The sequence below is a fragment of the Sus scrofa genome, chromosome 15, assembly GCF_000003025.6.
Source record: "Sus scrofa isolate TJ Tabasco breed Duroc chromosome 15, Sscrofa11.1, whole genome shotgun sequence".
Lineage (NCBI taxonomy): Eukaryota > Metazoa > Chordata > Mammalia > Artiodactyla > Suidae > Sus > Sus scrofa.
The window spans coordinates 2,460,323-2,486,034 of NC_010457.5; the positions used below are offsets into that span (position 1 = coordinate 2,460,323).

Sequence of the window (25,712 nt, forward strand, 5' to 3'; positions counted from 1 at the left end):
TCCACTCCCCTTCCAGGTTTCTAATCCTTAGTCTGGTCCTTGCTTGGGATGGAAGAAAATTTAAAGACAAGAGATATATTATTATAATGAACTGTACTCTTTGCAGCTTCAGAGTTACTGCAAGACTATTAATCATTAGAGAGTAAGTTAAAAAGCTATAAGTCATGCTCAAACTCTTTCCAAGGGGGAAAGCTATTCAGAAAAATGTGTTAGTGAGAAAAAATAATGTTGCTTTAGGTGTTCTTTTCTAATAAGTCCACTTTAAAAAAAAAAAGATGGCAAACTTAGGAGAAAAAAAAAAAACTGGCCTCCAACTCTTAAACCTTTGAATGTTTCCAAAGCCACTCTAGAACACCTGGAGGCATTGGCTTGCCTGCTCCTAAACAAGCCATAAGCACCTGCTTTCCGAGAAAAGCAAAAGCTATTTCTTCTTCAACCTTGTTGATCCTATATTCTGTCTAATTACTAGTATTAAAACCATGGTTTTCCTACTGCTTTTAAATGAAGATACAATGTATTTCTACTCCCCTGTAGATTTTTTTGGGTCTTAAGTGTCCAGGCTAGGGGTAAAATTGGAGCTGTAGCTGCCAGCCTACACCACAACCACAGCAATACCGGATCTGAGCCATGTCTGTGACCTACAGTTCACAGCAAAACCAGAGCCTTAACCCACTGAGCAAGGCCAGGAATCAAACCCATATCCTCATGGATACCAGTCGGGTTCATTACTGCTGAGCCACAACGGGAACTCAATACTCTGTAGATTCTTAAGTGAGCTAGTCCTAGGTCTCAAACACTACTTGTAACAGTCTTCATAAATGAAAATGTGTGCATTATTCCAAAATCAAATGGTTGGGATCCAACCCATTGGGAGACAGAAGTTTCCCATAACATGGGTACACTCCAGTGTAAGAATAAAAAAAATATTATTCAAAACAATAATCTCTACATAGAACTCATATACAGCTCCCAAATCTCTCAAAGGATGTAGATGTTTTCTCCAAAGGTCTGTCATGGGGATAGGAGAAACTCATTATTCTATCTGTATTAATCTGTCATGGTGTGTACAGTCACATATCTCACATAGAAATGGCACAAGTGGAGATTTCCAGGCTATCTCTTGGGGCCCCAAGACACCATAAGTTGACAGAGTTAATAAAGGTATACTCTAAGAATTATGAACCTGCCCATTATTTTTCTGGAAATTATAGCCAAAACCAATAGCAAGGAAAAAAAAAAAAAGACCCAATGCTGTCAGGATGGCAGGCATTCTTTTTTCTTTTTTTTTTTTAATTTTCCCACTGTACAGCAAGGGGGTCAGGTTATCCTTACATGTATACATTGCAGTTACAGTTTTTTCCCCAACCCTTTCTTCTGTTGCAACATGAGTATCTAGACAAAGTTCTCAATGCTATTCAGCAGGATCCCCTTGTAAATCTATTCTACATTGTGTCTGATAAGCCCAAGCTCCCGATCCCTCCCACTCCCTCCCCCTCCCATCAGGCAGCCAGAAGTCTCTTCTCCAAGTCCATGATTTTCTTTTCTGAGGAGATGTTCATTTGTGCTGGGTATTAGATTCCAGTTATAAGTGATATCATATAGTATTCGCCTTTGTCTTTCCGGCTCATTTCACTCAGTATGAGATTCTCTAGTTCCATCCATGTTGCTGCAAATGGCATTATGTCGTTCTTTTTTATGGCTGAGTAGTATTCCATTGTGTATATATACCACCTCTTCCGAATCCAATCATCTGTTGATGGACATTTGGGTTCTTTCCATGTCCTGGCTACTGTGAATAGTGCTGCAATGAACATGCGGGTGCATGTGTCTCTTTTAAGTAGAGCTTTGTCCAGATAGATGCCCAAGAGTGGGATTGCTGGGTCATATGGAAGTTCTATGTATAGATTTCTAAGGTATCTCCAAACTGTTCTCCATAGTGGCTGTACCAGTTTACATTCCCACCAGCAGTGCAGGAGGGTTCCCTTTTCTCCACAGCCCCTCCAGCACTTGTTATTTGTGGATTTATTAATGATGGCCATTCTGACTGGTGTGAGGTGGTATCTCATGGTAGTTTGGATTTGCATTTCTCTTATAATCAGCGATATTGAGCATTTTTTCATGTGTTTGTTGGCCATCTGTATATCTTCTTTGGAGAAATGTCTATTCAGGTCTTTTGCCCATTTTTCCATTGATTGATTGGTTTTTTTGCTGTTGAGTTGTATAAGTTGCTTGTATATTCTAGAGATTAAGCCCTTGTCAGTTGCATCATTTGAAACTATTTTCTCCCATTCTGTAAGTTGTCTTTTTGTTTTCTTTTGGGTTTCCTTTGCTGTGCAAAAGCTCTTCAGTTTGATGAGGTCCCATGGGTTTATTTTTACTCTAATTTCTATTGCTTTGGGAGACTGACCTGAGAAAATATTCATGATGTTGATGTCAGAGAGTGTTTTGCCTATGTTTTCTTCTAGGAGTTTGATGGTGTCCTGTCGTATATTTAAGTCTTTCAGCCATTTGGAGTTTATTTTTGTGCATGGTGTGAGGGTGTGTTCTAGTTTCATTGCTTTGCCTGCAGCTGTCCAGGTTTCCCAGCAATGCTTGCTGAATAGACTTTCCTTTTCCCATTTGATGTTCCTGCCTCCCTTGTCAAAGATTAATTGACCATAGGTGTCAGGGTTTATTTCCGGATTCTCTATTCTGTTCCATTGGTCTGTCTGTCTGTTTTGATACCAGGACCACACTGTTTTGATGACTGTGGCTTTGTAGTATTTCTTGAAGTCTGGGAGAGTTATGTCTCCTGCTTGGTTTTTGTTTCTCAGGATTGCTTTGGCGATTCTGGGTCTTTTGTGATTCCATATAAATGTTTGGATTGTTTGTTCTAGTTCTGTGAAAAATGTCATGGGTAATTTGATAGGGATTGCATTGACTCTGTAGATTGCTTTGGGTAGTATGGCCATTTTCACAATATTGATTTTCCCAATCCAGGAACATGGAATATCTTTCCATTTCTTTACATCTTCTTTGATTTCTTTGATTAAAGCTTTATAGTTTTCGGGATATAAGTCCTTTACCTCCTTGGTCAGGTGTATTCCGAGGTATTTGATTTTGTGAGGTGCAATTTTAAAAGGTATCGTATTTTTGTATTCCTTTTCTAATGTTTCCTTGCTGGTATACAGAAATGCAACTGACTTCTGAATGTTAATCTTATATCCTGCCACTTTGCTGAATTTATTAATCAGTTCAAGGAGTTTTGGGGTTGAGTCCTTAGGGTTTTCTAGGTATAGTATGATGTCATCTGCATACAGTGACAGTTTGATCTCTTCTCTTCCTATATGGATGCCTTTTATTTCTTTTGTTTGTCTAATTGATGTGGCTAAGACTTCCAAAACTATGTTGAAGAGCAGTGCTGAGAGTGGGCATCCCTGTCTTGTTCCAGATTTGAGTGAGAAGGCTTTCAGTTTTTCCCCACTGAGGATTATATTTGCTGTGGGTTTATCATAAATGGCTTTGATTATATTCAGGAGTGTTCCCTCTATACCCACTTTGGCGAGGGTCTTGATCATGAATGGATGTTGGACTTTGTCAAATGCTTTTTCTGCGTCTATTGAGATGATCATATGATTTTTGACTTTTTTTTTGTTAATGTGGTGTATGATGCTGATTGATTTGCGTATGTTGAACCATCCTTGTGAACCTGAGATGAACCCAACCTGGTCATGATGTATAATTTTTTTGATATGTTGTTGGATTCGGTTGGCTAAGATTTTGTTGAGAATTTTTGCATCTATATTCATCAATGATATTGGGCGATAGTTTTCTTTTTTGGTGGTATCTCTGTCTGGTTTTGGAATGAGGGTGATGGTGGCCTCATAGAATGTCTTTGGGAGTATTCCTTCTTCTTCAACCTTTTGAAAGAGTTTAAGGAGGATGGGCACCAATTCCTCTTTATATGTTTGAAAGAATTCACCTGTGAAGCCATCTGGTCCTGGACTTTTATTTGTAGGGAGTGTTTTTATGACCTCTTCAATTTCATTTCTAGTGATCGGTCTGTTCAGTTGGTCTGTTTCTGCTTGATTCAGTTTTGGCAGGCTGTAAGATTCTAGAAAATCGTCCATTTCTTCCAGATTGTCAAACCTGTTGCCATACAGTTGTTCATAGTATTCTCTTATGGTTTTTTGTATTTCTGCTGTATCCATTGTGATTTCTCCTTTTTCATTTATAATTTTGGTTATTTGGGTTCTTTCTCTCCTCTTTTTAGTGAGTCTGGCCAGGGGTTTGTCAATTTTGTTCACCTTTTCAAAGAACCAGCTCTTGGTTTTATTAATTTTCTCTATTGTTTTTTGAGTCTCTATTTTATTGATTTCTTCTTTGATCTTTATAATTTCCTTCCTTCTGCTGACTTTAGGACTTTTTGTTCTTCTTTTTCTAATTCGTTTAGGTGGAGGGTTAAGTTGTCAATTTGGGATCTTTCTTCTTTTTTGAGAAAGGCCTGGATTGCTATAAATTCCCCTCTGAGCACTGCTTTCGCAGCATCCCATAGATTTTGAGAGGTTGTGTCTTCATTATCATTTGTTTCAAGGTAGTTTTTAATTTCCTTCTTGATTTCCTCATTGACCCATTGGTTTTTTAGTAGCATGTTGTTTAGTCTCCATGGAGTAGGTTTTTTCTCTTTCCTTTTCCCATGGTTGATTTCTAATTTCATGGCATTATGGTCAGAGAAGATACCTGAGATAATTTCTATGCTCCTAAATTTATTGAGGTTAGCTTTGTGTCCCAATATATGGTCGATTCTTGAGAATGTTCCATGAGCATTTGAGAAGAATGTGTATTCTGCTTTTTTTGGATGTAGTGTCCTGAAGATATCAATTAAGTCTAACTTTTCTATTGTTTCCTTTAGGATCTCTGTTGCCTTATTGGTTTTCTGTCTAGAGGATCTGTCCATTGATGTGAGGGGGGTATTTAGGCCTCCGACTATGATTGTATTCTCATCAATATCTCCCTTTATGTCTGTTAATATTTGTTGTATGTATCTGGGTGCTCCTATATTTGGGGCATATATGTTGATGATAGTAACATCCTCTCCTTGGATGGATCCCTTAATCATTAAGTAGTGTCCTTCTTTGTCTTTCTTTATGTCTTTTGTTTTAAAGTCTATTTTGTCTGATATGAGCGTTGCGGCTCCTGCTTTTCTGTCATGTCTATTGGCGTGAAATATTTTCCCCCACCCTTTCACTTTCAATCTATATGTATCTTTTGTCCTAAGGTGAGTTTCTTGTAGGCAGCATATTGAAGGTTTTTGCCTTTTTATCCACTCAGCCACTCTGTGTCTTTTGATTGGGGCATTCAGTCCATTGACATTTAAGGTGATAATTGATAGATGATTATTTATTGCCATTTTGAACCTCGTGTTCCAGTTGATTCTATGGTTCTCCATTCTTCCTTTCTTTTTTTTTTTTTCTTTGGTTGGATGGTCTCCTGTTATCTGCTTGAGTGTATTTTTTTTTTCATTTTTTGCAAATGCAATATTTGGTTTTGGCTTGTGGTTGCCCTGTTTGTTATGTATGCTAACCCCTTCCCATAATTGTGTGTTTTAGCCTGATGGTCCTGTAAGTTCAAACACTTCATTACTATATTAAAATTAAGAAGAGAGACATACATACAAACAAAAAGGGTTATTTATTTCCTAACATCCCTTGCCCACATTTTATGGTTTTGATGACTCTTTTTTATTTTTTTGTTTTTTTTTTCTTTTTAATTTTATTTTGTTTGAAGCATGTTCATGATTAAATCTGTATGCTGGCTTATTTGAGTGACTGCTCTCTGATTGGGGTTTCCTCAGTCCTAGTTCTTCCTCTTCTTCTTCTTCTTTTTTTTTTTTTTCTTTCTTTTTTCTTCCCTTTCCGTCCTTTCTTTTTGGTTCAGAGAAGCCCTTTCAATACTTCCTTTAACCTGGGTTTTGTGTTGCTGTATTCTTTAAGTTTTTGTTTGTTGGGAAAAATTTTTATTTCCCCTTCTATTTTAAATGATATTCTTGCTGGATAGAGTATTCTAGGTTGCATATTTTTTTCCTTTGAGCACTTTAAATATCTCTTGCCATTCCCTCCGGGCCTGTAGTGTTTCTGTAGAGAAATCAGCTGATATTCTTATGGGGGTTCCCTTGTAAGTGACATTCTGTTTTTCTCTTGTTGCCTTTAGGATCCTCTCTTTATCACTAACTTTTGCCATTTTTATTAGGATGTGTCTTGGTGTGGGTCTGTTTGGGTTCAGTTTGTTTGGGGCCCTCTGTGCTTCTTGTATCTTGAACCCAGTATCCTTTAGCTTTGGGAAGTTTCCAGCGATAATTTCTTCAAATATATTTTCCATCCCCTTATCTTTTTCTACTCCTTCTGGAATTCCTATTATGCGTAGATTGGCCCGCTTTATATTATCCCATAGGTCTCTTATATTGCTTTCCAGTTTTTTTATTCGGTTTTCTGTCTGTTGACCAGATTGAGTGATTTCCATTATTCTATCTTCCACATCACTGATTCGTTCTTTTGCATTATTCATTCTGGTTTTTACTGCCCCTAGTTCAGTTTGTATCTCTGCAAATGAATGTTCTAGTTTTTCTTGGCTCCTCCTTATATTTTATAGTTCCTTTCTGAGGGTGTCTGCATTACTGTTCATATCTTCTCTTAATTCCTTCAGTATTTTCACTATTTCTCTTTTGAACTCCAGGTCTGTCTGACTGCAGAGATCTGTTTCATTGTTGGCTGTTTTAGGTGAGTTCTCCTGTTGGTTTGACTGGGGGTAGTTTCTCAGCTTCTTCATCTTGCTTGTTGTTTTCTTTCTCCTGAGGGAGTTGTACTCTCCGTGATCGGGCAGTATTTGCCTTGTCACTGCCGTGGAATATTTTCTGAGGGCTGGCGTTGTTGGTCAATCTTTTTTGAGGCAGTGTGGCTTTTCTGGAGTGTTGATGGGGCTAACAGTGTTTCTTTGAAGCAAAGGAGGACTTCCTGAGGGCAGACAGGACTGGGAGGTCCACACCACGATGGTAGCAGATTTCACTTGGTCATGCAGAGCTTGCTCTGGTGTTTTTAGGCTGTGGGGTTCTTGCAGGGGGTTGGCGGTGTTGGGCAGCTGCTCTTCAGGAGTGCATCACACCCTGGGGGCTGGAGCAGCTATCTGGGTCACTGAGAACCTAAGAGGCTCTTCCCTAGGGCAGCCCAACTCAGAAGGACAGCCTGAGAATGTAGTCGGATCTTTTCACAGTCTGGCCAAGCTTGTTGCAGCTTTTCTGGGCTGCAGGGGCTCTTCCAGGGGGCTGGTGGTGCTGAGCAGCTGTTCCGCGGGAGTGGGGCACCCCCTGGGGGCTTGGGCGGGTAACAGGGCCGTTGGAGACCCAAGAGGCTCCTCCCCAGAGCAGCCCAACTCAGAAAAACCGTCTGAGATCTTTTCCCGACTAGGCCAGGCTTGTTGCAGCTTTTCTGGGCTGCAGGGGGTCCTGCCTGGAGCTGGCAGTCCTATGCAGCTGGTCCACTAGAGCATCCCCTGGGGGCTTGGGTGGGTAGCAGGGCCGTTGGAAACCCAAGAGGCTCCTCCCCGGGGCTACCCGACTCAGAAAAACCGTCCGAGAATTAGGAAGATCTATTCACAGCCTGGCTAAGCTTGTTTTAGCTTTTCTGGGCTGCAGACCTTTTCTCGGGGGCTGGTGGTGTTTGGTGCTGATGGCAGGCATTCTTAACTACATTTTACGCCAATTATTTCTTCTCACATGACAAGCAGGCATCAATTCCCAAACTTTGACCTATATTTCACTTATCTGGTTTTCAGACAAAAACAAAACAAAAACAAAAACACTTTCTATCGTAAAAATGCTATGACAGCCTGCCACACGATGAAGAATCCCTACAGGCTCTCAGAGAACAATTTTGGATTGAGTCTGTGAAACTTTTATAGGACAGAAAGAGGAGGTGGGGAAAAAGAGGATAACTGTCCTCCCTTCTTTGAGAGGTCTTATTTGTCACAGTATCTAAGACATTCAGAGTGGGAGAATGAAATGATGGAAATAACAGTCCAGTATCTACTTATCTCCACAGTATCTCGGGGGCCCGCAGACCATGTCCTTGGCTGCTTCCCCTCCTTCAAGCATATACTAATCATTCAAGTAAAACCTCCAAAAGAAGATCTCCTGGGAGTTCCTGCTATGGTTCAGGAGTAACAAGCCTGACTAGTATCCACAAGGATGCAGGCTTGATCCCTGGCCCCGCTCACTGCATTAAGGATCCTGCATTTCTATAACCTGTGGTGCAGATCACAGACATGGCTCAGATCCTGTGTTGCTGTGGCTGTGGTGCAGGCTGGCAGCTGAAGCTGCAATCAAGTCCTAGCCTGGGAACATCCATATGCTACAGGTGTGACCCTGAAAGAAAAAAAAAAATGTATGTCCTGCCTGCCTGAAAAATCCCAAATTGGGATTAGAATAGAGGAAACTCTCCACAAAAACCTTATGACAAAGTGTGGCTTTTGTGAATAGGATGTCCTGCCACAGCACTTATCATGGTTGAGCAGGGATTTGAGCGTGATGGTATGTGGCCACTAACTAGTTCCCTGGGGGCCCTAAAAAAAGTAATATCCAAAAGTACCAACATCTTCTCAGGGATAGATTTTTCAAGGGAAGACTACAACCCAGTGAAGACTCACAATGTGTTAAACTGGAAAAAATATAATGAAGATATATTCCCAGCCCTCTAAAGCAGACCTCAAATGCAGAGAATCAGATTGCAAATCATTCTAGGATTATAGCCAAGTTTTAGATGGATATAAAGACCCAGAAAGATTAATTTAATTTTCCAGGGTGACAAACTCAAAAACAGGGTTTTTTAATTGAAGTATAGTTCATTTACAATTTTGTGTTAGTTTGAGGTGTACAGCAAAGTGATTCAGTTACATGTATACACACATTCTTTTTTAGATTATTTTCCATTATAGGCTATATAAAACATTGAGTATAATTCCCTGTACTATTCAATAGGTCCTTTTTGTTTACCTTTTTTATATACAGCAATGTGTACATGTTAATCCCAAACTTCCAATTTATCTCATCCTCTCCCTTATTACCTCCTTTGGTAACCATAAGTTTGTTTTCTATGTCTGTGAGTCTATTTATCTTTTATAAATAAGTTCATTTGTATCATTTTTTATATTCCAAATAGAAGTGATATCAAATGATATTTGTCTAAATGTCCATCAACAGATGAATGGATAAAGAAGATGTGTTATATATATGCACAGTGGAATATTACTCAGCCATAAAAAGGAATGAAATAATGCCATCTGCAACAACATGAATGGACCTAGAGATTATCATACTACATGAAGTAAGTCAGAGAAAGAAATAGGGTTTTAAATGAAGTTATTTTTGCCTCAAAACCATATCAAGTGCTTAAACAGTAAGTCATTGCCAGACTCTATTGTTTCAAGTTACAGTATTGTTTCTAGGCATAATAAGAGACACATGGGGAAAGGGGACAGGAGGCATATTATATTGGTACTCAAAGTAGACCTTCAGCATCTTTTTGTACTTCATCCATTGAATTATTCATTCATTCATTCACAAATGTACTGAACAACTATTTCATTCCAGGTACTTACTATGCAACTTACTAGGGCTAAAATTGTGAACAAGAGAGACAAGACTCCTGACTTCATGAAGAGGCAGAAGAGAGAGGACAGTTGTACTTTGACCAACTTTGAGCCAAAGCCCAGGGCCTACCCTCTGACATACTTGGTCAAGGTGGCCAACTTCTGTAGAAAGCAAGACTTCTCATCTTGGCTCTGCCACTAACCTAATGTGTGACCTAAAATAAGTCATGAATATTATCTGGCCCCCAATTTGCCACCTGTAAAATGAATACAATGGCAACTGTTTTAACACTTAGTTTAGCTTATGAGGAGCTAAAGCATAAAGATAATAAAGTTTTAAAAAGCACTATATAAATACGGCATTTAATTACAAATACTAGAAAATACTTGTAGCAAAAATACTTGTTAAGAGTTAGCATTCTACTTATTAACCAAATTCAAGTCCAACAAAAAATATCGGCCATGAGAGATAAAAGCCAAAAGAAAGAAGTAGTGATTGCAGGTAAATATTTACACACCACACACTTTGAAGCACACATGACACAATTCTGCACAAGGTTACAAGCTAGAACATAATGTTTCACAGTTTTATTTGAATTCATTACAAACCAGGTAAGAAAAAGAATATGCATATTTTCCATCTATTACCTTTCAGAATTAAAGAAAAATAAGAGAAATAGGACAAACAGGTGTTTTTAAAAATAGATGAATATGATTTTCTTTCTTCCCTTTTTTTTTTTTTTTTTGGCTTTTTTTCAGGGCCACACCTGCAGCTTCTGGAGGTTCCCAGGCAGGTCTAATCAGAGCTACACCTGCCAGCCTATGCCACAGTCACATCAACGCCAGAGCCATGCCATGTCTGCAACCTACACCATAGCTCATGGCAATGCCAGATCCTTAACCCACTGAGCGAGGCCAGGGATCAAACCCACAACTTCATGGTTCCTAGTCGGATTTGTTTTTCCGCTGTGCCACAATGGGAACTCCTGATTTTCTTTAATGAACCAACAGGTTTATTTCAATGACTCCAGGGAAAAAGAGGAATAGTCCATGATGTTTCTGGTATCTTTTTCCCTCTCTCTCCCCCACCTCTCTACCAAAGGAAAAAAGCCAAGAAGGATTGTGACTAGGAGGTTTTTCATTCTCCCATAATTCATGTATATTTTTTCCAGCTTACAAGGGGGCAAGTACATCTTCAGCTCCGATCCAGAATGATCACTGTCAGCTTGAAAGAGGATAATGAAAAGCAAATAAATATACAGAGGACATACAATGGTAGCCACATGGAGAAATTTTTTCTACATCTAAAACATGAATAAGTCTGAATATTTTGAGTGGCTTTGCCTCTAGGTAGAAAATACATCCTTAATAGAGGGGAAATGCAAAAAATAACTCATAGGTGGGTCTACTGGGTCCCTTACAGCAATAGGTGCCTAGCAGTTCTTATTTTTAGACAATGAGGATAATGGGTTTAAATCCAGTGTCTAAGCAAGCAAACAAACCAACCTGCCTCTTTGGGTGGAGTCAGTCAAAAAGATTGTCCCTTAGTGCTCAAGCACAAGAGGCATGGGGAATGATTACCGTTCAAGATCAGCTTCCCTATCTACAAGTCCTGGCACACATTTATGAGAATGCTGTGACCCTTTCTGCAAACAGACAGCTTGACTCTCCACTTTCAATGTGGTGGGGCCCACTCACCCAACAGCACACTTCCCATGGGGCAGAATATGAACTCAGTATGGGGTGATTTATCACTTAGTTATTGTAGGTATGGCAGGGTAGCTTCAGGGAGTAAACATTCTAAAGTAATCCCTGCATAGACAAGCACTCTAAAGCATAGATAAGGTAGAGAGGCCAAGCCCATTATAAGTTAAATACTAATAATTTGGTGGGGTAAAGATTTAATACCAACCCCTTACTGGCGAAAGTAAGAGTAGGGCAGAAAGAGCCCCTGAGATGTAATGGGAAAACCATAGTCCCCCCAAAAAAATCAGAAGCTTGCCCATTATAGAATACAACTCTATACATTGGTAGAAAAGCTGTGGAAGAATAACTTTTCAGTAAAGACTGTCAAAAATCAACAGTATCACTATGAAGGTACTATACAAACACACACAAAGAAAAACCCAGGAAGGCACTAGACAGTTAGGCAACCACCAACTCATGATGTTTCTAATAGAAATATCAGCATAAAGAGAAAGTACATCTTAACCAAAGCCATCTGATGGCTGAACTCTCCATGCCTTGAAAACAGGATCTTTGCCTTTATTTTTCTCTCAGCAGCGGACCACGATTTTGGTAGTTTAAATAAAAGTTGGAAATTTTTTTCCACAGATGAAACCTATATATTTGATGTTTACATTACTGACATCTTTAGCCATATAAGGCTCCAGTGGGTACAGGCACAAATAATTCTACACACACACACACACACACACACACACACACATATTAAACATTGATATGCATGACCCACATACAGATCTTGGGAGCAGGAACTTACTCCCTGATAATATAAAGTAAAATTCTTCTTAAGGATAATTTGGGGGGGGTATAAATATGGCATAGTCTTTCCAAAATATATTTTTTCAGTTGATAAAATCAGCTAGTCAACAAGGGAAGTTAAGCATGATTTACCTGCACTAGATTTTAAATCTGCTGAATTCACCAGTTTACCCTGAGCCCCACAGAATGCATGATACAGAGCAGACACTGGGTATGCTTTTGTTAATAGTTATCAGCAAACCCATTATTTAATTCACATTTTACCTTAATCATCTGTACAAACTAAAATAATTCCCATTGTAATATTGCCAGTTGTGAGCTAATAAAGAAAGAGAACTTCAGTTTCATAAGTGTTAAGGATTTCACACCTTTCTCTTCCCCAGCTGCAGCGAAGCCTCAGTCAATAATTGCATAGTGATATTTTAAGTCCTCATGTCTTAAGCTAACAAAACCAGCAGGATAAGAGGCAAACTTATTAAATACTATTTGAAGCATACTTAGAGGGATGCCTAAAAGTAATTTTCCTTCACCAATTTACCATTGGTGTGATCTGAAATTGCCACTATCAATCTACTTATTAGACTCAAAGCATTCAAAGGCTCTGGTAAAAGGCAAATATGATTGAGACATAACTGAATTTTTCACATCTCAACATGACTTGAAAATGAAGTTTTATTTAAAAGAATAATTTCAATGTTCCTGGATTGTATGTCCCCCTATGTTATTAGGCCCTCATGTCTTCAGCAACTCCCCACCCCACTATTCCAACCTATCCCTTGAAAACTCCTTTCCAAAACTTTCCAATGTTTTGGGGTCTTCAGAGGCTACCTCAGACCTGTTTTTATTTTTTTTTTGTTTTTATTTATTTTATTTTATTTGTCTTTTTGCCTTTTCTAGGGCCGCTCCCACGGCATATGGAGGTTCCCAGGCTAGGGGTCTAGTCGGAGCCTCAGCTCACAGCAACGCCAGATCCTTAACCTGATGAGCGAGGCCAGGAATCGAACCCACAGCCTCATGGTTCCTGGTCGGATTCGTTAACCACTGAGCCACGACGGGAACTCCAGACCTGTTTTTAAATAATCCTCATCTTGCCGGCTCCTGCAATGACCTTGGTTGGGTTCAACCCCCATTCCTGCAATTATACCCGTCCCTAACAGAGCCCTCCAGAAACCAAATCTATGTCAGGAATTGTGTTACAGCAAAGAACATCTCACTTCCATTTTGATGCCAGGACTTAAACACTCATACAGTTTTTTTCTCTGTGCTTCTCTGTCTCTCTCTCTCACTGTCTCTGTCTTCTCTGCCTCCCTCTCTCTCTCCCTATCTCTGTCTCTCCGTCTTTGTCTCTCTCCCTCCCTCACCTCCCCCTCCGTGCTCTCTCTCATTCTCTCTCTCACACACACACCACCCTCCTAACTTCCCTTAAGATCTTAGCGTCTCTGTGCTCTCCACAAAGCTCACATATGCTTCCAGGAGCGCTGAGGGACAGTTCTAGGTGACTAAACCCATGGCACACGCTGACCAGCCCAGCCCCGGAAATTCAAGGCTCTTTTCTAAAAGCCATCCAGCCTGTCTTATCCTTTCCCCAAGACATTCCTCACTGCTCATGTAAACATGTTCCTGGCAAACACAAGATAAAAACTGCCAGATATGCCTGAATTTCAGTCTCACTGGAGACCACATCCACATATGGAAAAATGAAATAATAAATATTAACACAGTATCACCTACAAACATCTTCATGAAAATTAAATTCCTTTTCCCGTGGCTTGATTGAGGTATAATTGACAAATAAAAATTATATAATTTAAGATATACAATGTGATTATTTCATACACATAAACATTGTGAAGTGACTACCACAACCATGCTAATAAATACATCAACAACCTCACATACATACTGTGTGTGTGTGGTGAGAACACAGGACCCACTCTATGCAAATTTCAATTATACAATATAGTATCACTAACTACAGTCACTATGCTGTACATCAGATCCTCAGAACTTGCTCATCTTGTAACTGAGAGTTTGTTACAATATGACCATTTGGCCAACATCTTCTCATTCCTCTCTCTCCCCAGCCCCCAGCAACCACCATTCTATTCTCTGCTTCTATGAGTTGGATTTTTTTCATTCTATTTGTAAGTGAAATTATACAGTATTTATCATTCTGTCGCTGGCTTATTTTCATTAATCATAATGTCCTCCAGATTCTGAGTCCAGTTGACCTTTCAAAAGAGAGTAGGTCTCTGAATAACGGGACAGATGATATTTGATGAGAGGGGCAAAGGGGAAGAGGGACACAAGAGGAAAATCCCGGAGTGGGATTCCTTAGGGGTGCCTGACCCCGGGTAGCCTGAGGATGTCAGGTATGCAGCAGGGTACATGTGGGCACAAGGAGCTAAAACGGGACTGAAGGGACACTAGAGATACACTGTATCAGGTCTCAGTGTTTCTGAGTCAGTCTTAGAGACAAATAATTATCTTTTCCAAAAAAATTCCACACAAATGTTTATTTCACTTACTGCTTTTCCTGTAACTGGCTCTGTTCCACCTCTGTATCCAGTCATAACATCAGTCTACATGACACCAACATCCAGCCAATCCAGCCATAATCAAAACTCCAGTGAGCCAGCCAGCTGCTTTCTGTATATGACGCCAAGCAATCAACTGGGCTAACTTCTTGCCTGGGATGATGGACAAGACCAGATGTTTTGGCATTATGTAAATGTTAAGCACCAATTGAAAACAGGAGTGTGAACTGTCGTTTCACATACAATCTTAAAATGATCCACCTTGTACTTTCCTCATGATTAGGACACAGACCGAGCAAAGATCTAAGACAATCATACACAAACACATGTACACGCATGGGCTGAAACTGCTAGGGAGTGAGCATGCGTGTTACAGAGCATGGCAGACTGATAGAATAAACTGTTTCATACAATCTCGATTATCAAAACCTTATTAAATGGGCCTATTTCCTGCCAGTCTGTGCTCTTCCCTGCCCTGCCCTGCCCTATTCTGTTCTCAATCTGTAGTATATAGTTTTTGATCTCTTCAGACTTTCTACTTCTTCATGACGCAGTCTTGGTAAGCTGCTACGTTTCTAGGAATTTATCCATGTTTTCTAGGTTGTCCAGTTTGTCGGTGTTCACAAAGTCTCTTCAGATTGTTTTCATTTCTGTGACATCAGTTGTAATGTCTGATTTTACTTGTCATCTCTTTTTTTCTTAGTCTAAACTTTATCAATTTTCTTTCTCTTTAAAAAAACTTATTTTCATTAATTTTTCTACTCTCCATTTTATTTATTTCTGCTTGAACCTTATTCCCTTCTTTCTGCTAACTTTGAGATTAGTTTTTTCCTATGTTTCTTTAGATGCTGTTTATGACTTTTTTTAAATGTAGATATTTATCACTAATAACTTCCCTTAGTATTGCTTCTGCTGCATACCACAGGAGTTGGTATGCCATATTTTCATTTGTCTTAGGGTATTTTCTAAGTTCTTTTTTGATTTTTTCTTTGACCCACTGGTTGTTAAAGAGTATGTTATTTTATTTCCATGTATTTGTCAATTGTCCAGTTTTCTGTCTCTATTGATTTCTAGTTTTATCTCACTGTGGTCATAAGAGGTACCTGATACAATTTCAATCTTCTTAAATTAAATGCGTTAAGATTTATTTTGTAACCTAACATGGGAAATACTCCAGAGAAATGTTCCATGTATGCTTAAGGAGAATGAATATTCTGCCACTTTTGGCTAAAGTGTTAATACAAATGTTTGTTAGTTCTATCTGGTCTACAGCATTGTTCAAATCCATTGTTTCATATATTGTTCCCCTGATTTTATTTCTCTATTTGTGTTCTTTCACACATCACTAAGTTTTTTTTATTATGATTATTACATTTTTTTGTCTTTTCTAGGGCCGCACCTATGGCATATGGGGGTTCCCAGGCGAGGGGTCGAATTGGAGCTGTAGCCGCCAACCTACACCATAGCCACAGCAACATGGGATCTGAGCTGCATCTGCGACCTACACCACAGCTCATGGCGACGCCTGATCCTTAATCCACTGCACAAGGCCAGGGATCGAACCCAGAACCTCATGGTTCTGAGTCAGATTCGTTAACCACTAAGCCACAACGGGAACTCCTATTACGATTATTTTTGACTCTTTGCCAGATCATTTATAGAGTTCCATTTCTTTGGGACTGGTTACTGGAGTTTTATTAGTTTCCTTCGGTGGTGTCATGTCTAGTATTAGTGTCTATGTATTTGAAGGAGCAAACACTCTTCTAGTCTTTACAGACTGGTTTTAGGAGGTAAAGACCCTCTCTTAGGTTCCAGGCTTGATTGTATTGCCTCTAGAATTGCAGTTCATTGAGGTTGGAGTCGGGTTACATGTCTGCTACTGGGTCCACAATGGGATCCATCATTGTTGGGCCTATTACCAGAGACTCAGGTGGATATGGATCCTGTTTGGTCCCTGGGTAGAGAAGACTGCTTCCAGGGCCATGGACATTAGGGCTGGTGGACAAGGGCCCACCTCAGGGTCTGCAGCTGGATCCACAGACCAGGCTTGTTACCAGGTACACAGACAGGTGTGGCTTCTATGAATCTCTGAAAGAATTCCCAGGTGGACAGAATGGGCCTTGGACTACAGCTAAGAGAGGCTAAAAACCAAGATACAGGACTGCTTTAGAGTCCACAGCTGGAACTAAAATCTGCAGACCTGCCTCCTGGGGCATCAATGAGCATGCTTCTTGCTGGGTTCCTGAGTGAGCAGGACACCCCAGATCAGACAGCAGGGCTGAAGCCAGTTTACAGGGCTGCTTCAATATCTGAAATCTGACAGAGGTAATCAGCCTTCTTTCAGGGATACAAGGAATGTGCCTTCTACCCAGTCCTTGCAGGGTAGGACTATTCCCATATTGCTGCTGAGGTGGGGTTCTGAACTGAGTCAAAAAACCACTTCCGGTTCCATAACTTCCAAGGTCAATGGCTCTGATGGGTGTGTCTCCTTCCAGGTCTCTGGGTGGGAATATCTCCCTAAAATTAGTTGTATAGGACTAGAGCTGAGTTGCAAGGTGACTCTGGATTCATAGACCAATGTCAGCAGGCCTTCCTCCAGGCACATGGATGAGGAAGTTTCCTCTAGGTTCCTGAGCAGGACCATTCTCAGACCAAAGTTTGGAGTGGCTGAAGCCAGACTACAGGGTTCCTTCAAGATCTCCAGTCAAGAGTGAGGCTAGTGGGCCTGACTTCAGGGCATTGACAAGCACATCTCTAGATGGCTACTTGGGTAGACAGGACAGCTCCCAGCCTACAATTGAGAGGGGTGGGAGCCAAGTTACAGGGTTATTTTAGGATGTACGGTCAGACTGAGGACAATAGTCCAGTCCTAGGTCAGGGAAAGCACACAAATGGCTAAGAAACACATAAAAACATGCTTGACAGGATTATTGATTAGGGAAGTGTATATCAAAACCACAACAAGATACCACTTCACAGCCACTAGGATGGCTATAATAAAAAAGATGAATAACAACAAGGGTTGGTGAAAATGTGAACCCTTACACATTGCTGACAGGCACATAAAACGGTGCAGTGACTTTGGAAAACAGTTTGGCAGTTCCTCAAAAAATTAAACATAGAGTTATCACATGACCCAGCAATTCCACTCCTAAGTATATACCCAAGAGAAATAAAAATATACATCCACATGAAAACTTTTACATGAGTACTTATAGTACCTCTCTTCATAATAGCTAAAATGTACAAAGAACACAAATGCCTATCAACTGATGAATGGATACACAAAATGTGTTATATCCATACAATGGAGTATAATTCAGCTATAAAAGAAATTACGAATACATGCTACATGAATGAACCTTGAAAATATTAAGCTAAGTGAAAGAAGGCAGACACAAAAGACCATATTATGTGATTAATTTACTTGAAATGTCCAGAATAGGCAAACTCATACAGATAAAAAATAGATTAGTGGTTGCTATGAATTGCAATGGAAAGAGTAATGAGGAGTGACTGCTAATGGTAGGTGGTTTGTTTTTGGAGTGATGAAAATGTTCAAAAGTTAGATACTGATGGTTGCACAACTTCTTACACACACAATAAAAACTGAATTTCACAGTTTAAGACAGTGAACCTCATGGTATATGGATTATAGCTCAGTAAAGTGGCTATTAAATTAAAAAATCCCCCAAGGAGTTAGTAAGATGAGAGAAGGAGGCCAAAGATTAAATTGCTGGGGCATTCTACTCTATTTTCTAGAAACTTAATGGAGAAGGAAAAGCCAGCCCAGCAAAAGATACTGAGCAGGATCAACCAGCGAAGTAGAAGAAAGAAGAACATTGGGATCACTGAGGTTGAGAGAAGAAAGTGTTTCAAGAATTAGGAAGTGGTCAGTTACGTCAAATGCTGCTGGGAAACTGAATAAAAAGAAGGCAACAGAGTGACTACTGGATTTGACAAGCAATGTCAATAAAAGAAGGCAGCTGACTTCTCATAATGATCTTTAACAGATTTGAGTTTGTTATTTCACACTACTAACATATATTATTTGAAAGTACGACAAAAATACTGCATTTATAGTATTGGGCAGCTTTTTTAAATTTGCAGTTCTTAGCTTGCATAAATACTCACTTACAACAAAACTTAAGAGTTGGGAGAAAGACTGAGGGTATATTCCAAAAATAGGAGAAAAAATAAATACAAAAAACAGGAAAGAAAAACCATAAAAGTAGAAGAACAATACAAGGTGTTAAATATTTAATTAAAGCTATTTAGAGAGAATAAAAGGAAAATGGAGAGGAGAAAATAGTCAATTAAAAAATTTAAGAAATTTTCCCAGAGTTGAAAGACATGAGTTTCCATACTGAAATGGTCCAATGAGTGCTAAGAATGATGAATGAGATCCAGTCACATGCCAAACACCATCACTGTGAAATTTCGTAACATGGGAGGTGAAAAACAGACAATCCCATAAGGGTCCAGAAAGGAAGGAGAAAGGGCGTGCACACAAAGTTCCGAGATTCACCATTACGTAGATCTGTTCAATTCCAACACTGAAATCACAGCACACAACCGTTATGTCTTCCAAAATTTGAGGGCAAACCATTTGGAACCTAGAATTCTATATGTAGTAAAGATAACAATTATATGTGAAGGCAAAATAAGGACAGTTTTAGAGGCAAAAAAATATCAAAAATTTAATTTGGCATGTAAGCCTTCTCAAAAAGCTACTGGAAGATGTGTTCCTCCAATACAAGACAGTGAGCGAAGGAGAAAGATAGGAAACAAGGGATGTAATACAGGAAAGAGGAGGCCTGTGAAGAAAATTCCAGGATGACAGCTCTGCTATAGAGCTATAGAGCAACTGGTCTAACACTGGAGCAGGTGAAAGGTATCAGGAGAGATTTAGTCAAGAAGATGAATCTGATAGAACCCTAGTGGGCCTGATCTAAGATCACATTTCCACAACTGGGGGAGAGTGTGGTCTAAGAGAGGGATAAAATCATAGAAAACTGAAAGAATAAAAGTAACTAACAGAACATTGTAAATCAACTATAATAGAAAAAATTAAAATCTTACAAAAAATTAAAATAAAAAATAAAGGCAATAAAACCAGATTTCAGGGAGAACAAAATGTTGTTCAGGAAAAGAAAAGCGATTATGGCATACAACTCAGCTCATACATAAGTAATAAATAACATACTCAGAAAAATAGAAATCTTGCTTACTGTCCTAATAAAATGGCCATGTTGGGAGGCAGGCAGGACGAGGCATGCACTAAGCATGGTCAGGCAAGTGGCTGAAAAGCATCAAATCTTCATCCTCCAGAATGGTAAGTCAAATATAATGCTAAAATTATTTTCCACTTAAATGTCTCTTTTCCTTGACATTGTAAATACTCACACTTTCTCTGTGTTTCTATAGTTACAGCAATATTTTCAGCATATAATAGAGACTAAAGAAAATATAGTAAATCCTTAGCTGATTGTTCATTTGAAGAGGAATATATATACTGACAGTCAGGCAATATGGAAATGTTTGGCCTTAATTTTATGTAAAAGTTTCCCCAGAAGTGGCTCTGGAGTGAAGAAAATATTTTCAAAGTAGATGTTAAAATGTTTAACTACTCTTTGCAATTCAGCTTGTGGCATTCTCTTCATTGAAAAATTATAACACATAAGAAAACATAAGCTTTAGATATAATTAAGAGATTTTATCATCTAACCATGTTTTCTGGGGGGTGGTCAAATTTAAATAAAGAGAAACAAGTTAGTAAGAAAATTATTCAAAATCTCACTTGTCCTTTCCATTTATGAGCATTTGCTTTTATCATATACTCTCCTATCTTCACCCACCCTATGTGCAAGCCCAGAATATAACACTTCAATCATCAGAACTGTGGAAAGACTGTAGTAGCACAGCCCACACACTAGAATTCTGATGCAATGTCTACCAAGAATTCTGATGCAATGTCTACCTGAGTCATTCCTGTTTCTCTATCATCAAATCCTTTGGAAATCCTTAGCTGTTATCTCTCACTGCCCTCATACCTTTCTATCTCTTTTCCTTTGCAAATAAAAAGTCAAGAAATTTGAGAGAAAGATAAGGCACAAGCCTAATCAAAGGAAGACTGATTACTTTTTTGACATTCTGTAAAAAAAAAGCAATAGCATCTTAAGCAGATAAAAAGTTTTCTTTATTCATTCATTTTTAAAACAAACCTGGATCATTTGGTTTTAACAACTTTCATTTAGAGAGGCAGATTCACTATAATTGGTATTTAGAAATTCATGTCAAAGAGAAATTTATTAAGACTCATGGCTGAAATGTACAATTGGCCAATATAAAAAAATCTTTCCATTAATCCTAGGAATATTTTTTGCAGAACATTTTTTAAATTATTTAACATGAAGATATTGTAACTATGAATTTTGACCAGTTTTTAAAGATGGTAAAAGCTTCCACAAAAAAGAAAAATCCTCCCAATATATTGTTCTATGTAACATTGGGAAACCATAACAACTTCTGAAGAAGCAAATAATTTACATATTATTCCCTAGAAAACAATCTCTTAGTGAGCAATAACAGAAAGGAGTTTTATCTGAAAATTCAAGACACTTTAAAAGACTAATAAAAAAAAATGTTAGAATTATAATCCTTAATAGAGTTTTAAGATATATATATATATTTATATAGTGTTTATATGTGTGTTTGTGTACATTTACATCATTTTGAATGATATTACAATGCCCATAAAAATGCTATACTCTCTTTAAGGAAGATTTAGAGTTTTGCATTGAACACTTAGGGATTTATGCCAAAGCTAAAGCAACATACCAAAGCAAAATTCTAGGAGGAATTGTTTAAACAAGATGAACTGAAAGGCAATTAGGTCTACATCCATTAGGAAGTTAAACATATAGTCTTCTAATGTGAAGTAGGAAGACTAAAGTTGCTTTTCATTTACCTATACCAGCACACACGTTATTAAGGCAGCTGGTGTATTAGTTTTACTTTCGGGCCCTTCCTGCCAACTGTCTGCCAGATAAAAAGCTAATGACCTCCTTAGACTTTAGTTACTCCATCTAAAACAAGGCAAGCAATAATTTCTAAAAATCTAAGACTTTACAGAGATTGTAGAAGTAAAGGACTCTACATTTCACAATATTGTTCCACCATAACTGTTGCAGATTAAAGTACAATCTAATTCAGAAGATCTTTGTGATTCTTTTATATATCATTGCTTGGGAGTCACTGGACTACTCATATATGCTCTCGTCTGAGCATTAATTTGCCAGATATACCCTTCTATCATAATCTCTGGGGTGTTCATCTGGTCTTTAATAACAAAGTGTCAGGAAGTGAGAATCACCTTAAAGCTTCATTACTATTTCCACAGATACTTTGCTTTCAAGCCAAAACAAAGTTTAAAAAGGGATGGATTTAGCACCACAATCACCCTTTGTGTTAAAAGCAATTTAAAAAATCAGACAAAATGTAGGAAGCAATGGCTTACAGACTTAGAGAAGAGGCACTATAAGACTGACCTGAGAGAAAGAAGAGACAACAGAACCTCAACATTCACCAGTTCACTTTCTGGAGGAAGTTTTAATGCAACAACAAAGAGTCAAGCACTCTTCCTGAGTTGAAGAAGCAGGGTTAAGAATTCAGGTAAACCTGAGATGGGGTTAAGATGGTGGAATAGAAGGAATGGAACTCAACTTCTCTCCTAAAAACAACAAAATTTACAATTAAACACTGAGCAATCTTCAACCAAATGGACCAGAAACCTTCAAAAAGATATCTTACTCCAAAGACAAAGAAGAGGCCACATCAAGAGGTAGGAGGGGCGATTACACAATACAAGCAACCCCATACCTGCCAGGTGGGAAGCCCCACAGACTGGAAAGTAACTGTTTCACAGAGACTCACCTACATGAGTGAGAGTTCTCAAACTCCCACGTATGGGAATCTGGCACTGGGAGAAAGAACCCCCAGAGCATCTGGCATTGAAGGCCAGTGGGGTTTGTGTGCAGGAGCTCCACAGGACTGGGGGAAACAGAGACCCCATTCTTAAAAGGCACACATAGACTTTCACGTGTACTTGGTCCCAGGGCAAAGCAAAGTCTCCATGGGAATCTGGGTCAAACCTGACTGTAGTTCTTAGAGGACCTTCTGGGAAAACAGGTGAATGTGGCTTGTTGTGGGGGGAGGACACTGGAAGCAAAGCTCTTGGGAATATTCATCAGTGTGCCTTTCACTGGAGGTGGCCATTTTTGGAAAATCTGGCCCCACCCATCAGCACTGAGAAGCCCCAGGGCAAACAACAATCCAAGTGGGATCACAGCCCCACCCATCAGCGCAAGGAGTACTATATAAAATAATCCCAAGGAGGAATACCCTGGGACACGCATTAATCGAAATGACCAAAATTAAAGACAAAGAGAAAATACTGAAAGTGGCTAGGGAAAATAAACAAATACCATACAAGAGAACCCCAATAAGGTTAGCGGCAGATTTTTCAGCAGAAACTCTGCAAGCCAGAAGGGGGTGGCATGATATACTTAACGTGATGAAAGGAATAAACCTCTAACCAAGATTACTTTACCCAGCAAGGGTCTCATTCAGATTGAAGGAGAAATCAAAACCTTCACAGATAAACAAAAGCTGAGAGAATTCAGCAACACTAAACCAGCTTTACAACAGATACTAAAGTAACTTCTCTGGACAGAAAAGAAAAGGCCACAATAGGAAGCAAAAATACCACAAATGACAAGGCTCACCAGAGAAGATATATATACAGTAAAGATACAAAATCATCCATGCACAATTATCCCACCAAAATCAGAAATCATGAGAAGAGGAGGGTACAAATGCAGGACACTGCAGATGAACTTGCAATTAAGAGATCAACAACTTAATCTCATATATATAGACTCTTATATCCAAACTTCAGAATAACTGAAAACCAAAAATCTACAATTGATACATAAATAAATAAGAAAAATCAATTCAAATACAACACTAAAGAGAGTCATCAAACAGGAAGAGGAGAGAACAAGAGAAGAAGTAAAGAAAAAAGAGCAACAAAAACAAATCCAAAGCAATTAATAAAATGGCAATAAGAACATACATATCAATAATTACCTTAAATGTTAATGGAAAAAACGCCCCAACCAAAAGACATAGACTGGCTGAATGGATACAAAAACAAGATCCATATATCCACATATATATATATATATATATATATATATATATATATATATATCCACATATATATATATGCTGTCTTTAAGAGACCCACTTCACTTCTAGGGACACAGACAAATTGAAAGTGAGAGGATGAAAGAAAATATTCCATGCAAACAGGAATCAAAAGAAAGCTGGAGTAGCAATACTCATATCAGACAAAATAGACTTTAAAATGAAGAATATTTTAAGGGACAAGGAAGGTCACTACCTAATGATCAAAGGATCAATCCAAGAAGAAAACATAACAATTTAAAATATCTATGCACCCTACATAGGTTCACCACAATATATAAGTCAACTGCTAACAACCTTAAAAAGACAAATCAACAATAACACAATAACAGTGGGGGACTTTAACACCCAACTTACAGCAATGGCAGATCAACCAGACAGAAAATCAATAAGGAAACACAGGCCCTGAATGATGCATTAGACCAGAGGGACTCAATAGATATTTACAGGACATTCCATCCAAAAGCAACAGAATACACATTCTTCTCAACTGCACAGGGATCATTCTCTAAGACTGATCACATCCTGGGCTACAAATCCAACCTCGGTAACTTTAAGAAAATTGAAATCATATCAAGCATCTTTTCTGACCACAATGCTATATGACTGGACATCAACAACAAGAAAAAAACTGCAAAAACACAAACACGTGGAGACTCAACAACATGCTACTAAACAACCAATGGATCACTGAAGAAATCAAAGAGGAAATTAAAAAATACCTAGCAGCAAATGACAACAAAGATACGATACGCCAAAACCTATGGGATGCAGTGAAAGCCATTCTAAGAGGAAAGTGTATAGCAAGACAAGCCCACTTCAGGAAACAAGAAAAAGCTCAAATAAACAAGCTAACTTTACATCTAAAGCAGCTCCAGAGAGAAGAACAGACAAGGCCTGAAGTTAGTAGAAGGAAAGAAATCATAAAGATCAGAGCAGAAATCAAGGAAATAGAAACAAAGAAAACCATAGAAAAGATCAATGAAATGAAAAGCTGGTTCTTTGAAAAGTTCAACAAAACAGACAAACCCTTAGCCAGACTAATCAAGAAAAAAAGAGAGAGGACTCAAATCAATAAAATGAGAAATGAAAAAGGAGAAGTAACAACGGACATCACAGAAATACAAAGGATCATAAGAGACTACTGTATGCAACTATATGCCAATAAAATGGAAAACCTGGAAGAAATGGACACATTCTTAGAAAAGTGCAATCTTCCAAGACTAAACCAAGATGAAATAGAAAAGATGAATGGACCAGTCACAAGTACTGAAGTTGAAACTGTGATTAAAAAACTTCCAACAAACAAAAGTCCAGGACCAGATGGCTTCACAGGGGAATTCTATCAAACATTTCGAGAAGAGTTAACACCTATCCTTCGGAAACTATTTCAAAAAATCACAGAGGAAGGGATACTCCCAAACTCATTTTATGAGGCCACCATCACCCTGATGCCAAAACCGACAAAGATACCACAAAAAGAGGAAACTACAGGCCAATTTCACTGATGAACATCGATGCAAAAATCCTCAACAAAATACCAGCACACCACATCCAACAATACATTAAAAGGATTGTACATCATGGTCAAGTGGGATTTATCCCAGGGATGCAATGGTTCTTCAATATCCGCAAATCCATCAGTGTGATACACCACATTAACAAAGTGAAGAATAAAAACCATATGATCCTCTCAATAGATGCAGAAAAAGCCTTTGACAAAATCCAATGCCCATTTCTGATAAAAACCCTTCAGAAAGTGGGCATAACGGGAACCTACCT

At 38.7% G+C, this 25,712-nt stretch overlaps 1 long non-coding RNA gene across 1 annotated transcript in view; it reads right to left on the reverse strand.

The window, feature by feature from the left end:
• Positions 1–25,712, reverse strand: part of LOC102159998 — an 87,528-nt gene that overhangs the window by 48,753 nt on the left and 13,063 nt on the right. Inside the window, exon 3 of the long non-coding RNA XR_002339312.1 lies at positions 14,652–14,813. This is a non-coding gene — a long non-coding RNA (uncharacterized LOC102159998). The remainder of the gene's footprint in view (positions 1–14,651; positions 14,814–25,712) is intronic.